Raw genomic sequence first — 4,440 nt, 5'->3', positions numbered from 1 at the left:
AGAAATACGCACTTTATCTCTCCTGCCGATTCCAGACTCAAGCGGCCAGGCCCTTCGATGGTCAGCCGTTGACTGAAGATATATCATTCAGTTAACGGGTCAGCTGATAACGCTGCCGTTCTGCGACAGTTGGATGATGAAAAATTTTGCTCGTATCTTTCAAATGTGTGTTAAAATACACTCGAAGTGTTAAGAACCCTCGTTCTTTCTCTTCCTATCACCTTCATAGGTCTTTAAATCACTACGCTGCGTTAAATACTGTCTCATGTACGGAGAATCCATTTCATCTCAATCAAAATTGGCGCATCCGTGATGTATTACAGTTACTCTGATTTTTTTTCCATTCAAACACTTTTCGAAAAACTATTCAGCTTCTCTACCCAACGTAGATACTTCACTTGCGACTAGCTAAAACAGCGTTTCGATTCTATGCCTACGAAAATCCAAGATCGAGAGAGCAAATGAAAAGTTGTTGGAATATTTATGAATATTTATGTTATGGAATACATCGGAATATCAATGTTATGGAATACGTCGTGCGCGTATCGAATAGAATCCTATTTCGAAATGAATAATTCTTCTCTTTTCATATCATAGCTAATCTAGTAATATAGGTAAATAGGATGGTTGGAGGTGTTCGGAAATGGTAGGACATTTCAAAAGTTAAAGTCGACGATGGTCCGGTGCATCAATTTTATCGTTACAGATTTTCGTTTCCCATGAGGCATAGAGCATTCAACAACGATAATGCAGTCCTCAAAATTCATCATTCATCTCTGTCTGGAAAGCTAATTCGCAAGGCGTGGTATTCTAGATACGTCAAAACTAAGCTAGCGGCACGTGTTTGCATTATTAGAAAAATACCCGTACTCTACATACAATGTTTCTAATCTTTTGCTACATTTGGTTTAATCCCCATGCTTCCCCAGCACGAATAGCCGGAAATGTTTTTGATTATCCATAATGAAATAAAAGAAGTAACAAAGCTTAAATTTATTGTTAAAACTATAATGAATACATCAAACTGCGGTCGAATTCATTTATTATTTGCACATGACCTCTGTACATTTTATAAATTATTCCTAAATACATTGAAACATATGTATTTATGATGAAATATCGTGCAATAGGCTGTGTAAACTATGAACTATAATTTCTATCAAATAGCTGCTTTTGTGTCAACAGGGCTTTGAGACTCAGTTAAGTTGGATCTCGATTTTTGCCATCACATGCAGGACATTGGGTTACAAGAACAAATGCGAATTACGAAGTACTCCGTGTCAGAGATAAGGATATTTTAGTTCCAGTATACTTATTCACAGAAATCCGTATGTGAATATACTAAAACCTCCGTGTTTATTGTAAAAATCTAGTTTCAAACATGTGTATATATGTATATACACATGCATAAGTATACATATACATATATACACATACATGTAGATAAATAATTGCCAAGAAATTAGAAACACTCACAACTTGTCGCAAATAGAGTAAAACGTCAGGTTAATAATATACAAATTACACAAGCGCATCATAAAACGTGGCAAGGGTAATCCTAGTGCAGTGATTGTATAAACTGAAGAAACATACATTTACATATACATGATATAGATTAATAGTCTAGAAAAGAGTATTTAGAGAGCTTATCTAATTCCGATCTTGTAACAATAGATCATTAACATAATCAATATACGGTTAAAGCTGTATTAGCTACATTCACAATTAGAGAAAATTTTTTTTATCCATAGGTTCCACCTGCACGGCCAATTTTGTGTAGCTGAGAGTCGACTCTCTTCTCCTAGATATGGCCTGTACATGCAACAGACAAGTATAAGTCTAATATTATCCATAATTAATATTGAATCTTAAGTGTCATAGGCAGGGCTGATTAGGTTTTCTCGTGATTATAAATGTGCTTGATTTTCATGTTACATAATCATGGAATGAATTTTACATACACAGCTTCTCTGATTTTACGATTAGTTCAAGAAGCCTCAATTCGATGAAAATCATGACTAACCTAAAGAGCGACAAATATCACGGCAAACAAAGCGATTGATGCAACGCAAATAGCAACTGCAAACGAAGTGGCTGCTGTTACAGCTAATGATGCAGAATCCTCGGTTCTGCCGAAGCTATCTTAAACCCCCCGACCTCCGTCTCGGGAAACTGTCCGCTTTCCAGCTGGAGAGCTATTCCGGCAACCACCTGGATCATAAAATGTTGACATGGTAAGTGAGATACAAAATAATGTTCAGGTTCATCAAACATCTCACTATCAGAATCAAGCATAAGTTCAACCCACCCGTTGCTGGATTACATATACAACAGTCTTGATCCTCGGCATTATTGATACCAGCTGGACAGCAAGGGACGCATTGATTGTTCAGTTTGTCGATGTGCAACGGAGCAGCGCATGACAAGCAACTAAACTTTCCCGGTCCCGTACATATCTGACAGCTTGAGTCACAGCTTTTGCAGAGTTGCGTCACCCAGTCGTAATATTGGCTACTGAGACATTCTATGCAAAGGCCCCCATCCAGCATTGAGTGAGCAGGACACAAGGTGCACCCTAGCGGCCCTTCGGCTGAAACCAATTTGACATTAGAATGACGTTAAAAGTCCAAACGAATATAGGTTCCCCGTGAGTAATAGACTAGATAATGATCTCATATTTTACCACCTCTACATGTTTTGCAGTAATGATGACACTTCTGACATCCAAAACTGATCCTAAAGAATCCTTCGGGACATTCCGGATGACATTCTCCTGCAGCCAATTGCCAGCTTCTCGGGCAGGTTACGCACTGATCTCTCCTGGGTCCAGAACAAGTCCTGCAGGACATGTGACACTTTGCGCATTGCCACGATCGCTGTAATATCTGTAAAAGCAATATTATACGAATTCCTCACTCATAAAAGCAATATTGTAGAGTATCTTAAGGCCTTATCAAATTAGTGTCCGCGTGATATGGTGCGTGAGGTTAATTCATTTCGCGACTCACCCGTCAGCACAGAAAGATCTACACTCGCCACTCTGCAGCTGAAGTCCATCATTGCAAGTGGTACAGTTCAATCTGGAGGTGCAGGTCCTGCATGTATGAAGGCAGGGTAGACAAAGAGGTTTCCCAGCTGGCTGGGCGACGGAATAGTAACCGTCCTCGCATTGAGCGACACATTTTTGACCCTGCAGAAGCAGTGTCTCTTGGCAGGAGACCCAGGAGTCACGGGTGGGCCCGGCGCAAGTCTCGCATGTCGAGTGGCATCTTTTGCACCATCCGTTTTCGTAATATTCAGTACTGTCGCACCGCACGCCGGGACGTTTAAATGTTAAACTCACCGAGCACGAATTCTCGTCCTCGTCCACCTCCGACCACCTCCAACCACCTCGGGTCATACCTTGAATAGTAATAAATATTTTCAGTATAAGAACACATCATAAAAATTGTGTAAGGATTAATATAATTAATTAATTGATTGATAATATATTAAATGTTATTAGTGCACTTATAGCTACTGAATTTGCGCTTGCGCGAAAAATAAATTGAAATAATTTATTGTAAACGTGACAAGTTTGAAAAATTTGAAATAAAATATAATTACAATTGCCGTTAAATATTAGAAAAATATTTTACTCACCGTGCACAAATCCTCGTTCTCCTCGTCTTCCATGTCCTCCCCCTTTTCGTCCTTCTCGTCCTTCTCCTCGTCCACCTCGATCACCCGCAACCACCCCTCACCACCTCTGACTAACTCCAACCACTACCAACGACCACCGCTAACCACCTCGGGTTATACCTCAAATACTGATAAATATTTGCAGTATTAAAACACATCAAAGATATTGTGTATGGATTGATGTAATTTCTCTATCAACACATTTTACCAAGAAGGTTGTCAAAAAGTTATGAAAACTTATAGAAATTTAATTAGCGCATTGATAGCTACCGAATTTGGGCTTGCGCAGAAAATTGATTGAAATAATTTATTGTGAACGTGACAAGTTCAAAATATTTCAGATGAAATATAATTACAATTGCCATTGAATATTAGAAAAATGTTTTACTCACCATGCACAAATCCTTGTTATCTTCGTCTTCCTCGTCAACCTCCTTCTCATATTCCTCCTCCTTGTCCTCCTCCTCGTCCACCTGGATCACCCGCAACCACCATGAACCACCTCCGACCACCTCCAATCATCGCCAACCACCTCCAACGGCCATCGCTAACCACCTCGGGTTATACCCCGAATACTATTAAATATTTTCAGAATCAGAAGACATCAAAAATATTGTGTAAGAATTAATATCATTTTCTCATTGAATCATAGAACTTTTATGAGCGCATTGATAGCTACTGAATGTACGCTTGCGCGAAAAACGAAATAAAATAATTTATTGTCAATATGACAAGTTAAAAAAAGTTCAGACTAAATAT

At 38.9% G+C, this 4,440-nt stretch overlaps 1 pseudogene; it reads right to left on the bottom strand.

The window, feature by feature from the left end:
- Window positions 1–1,670: 1,670 nt before the first annotated feature.
- Window positions 1,671–3,681, bottom strand: LOC124294136 (annotated as a pseudogene).
- Between the last annotated feature and the right edge of the window lie 759 nt (window positions 3,682–4,440).

The sequence above is a fragment of the Neodiprion lecontei genome, chromosome 1 (genome assembly GCF_021901455.1).
Source record: "Neodiprion lecontei isolate iyNeoLeco1 chromosome 1, iyNeoLeco1.1, whole genome shotgun sequence".
In the NCBI taxonomy this organism is placed as follows: Eukaryota; Metazoa; Arthropoda; class Insecta; order Hymenoptera; family Diprionidae; genus Neodiprion; species Neodiprion lecontei.
The sequence above is the reverse complement of the archived record's forward strand: the minus strand, read 5'-3'. Positions and strand labels throughout refer to the sequence as shown.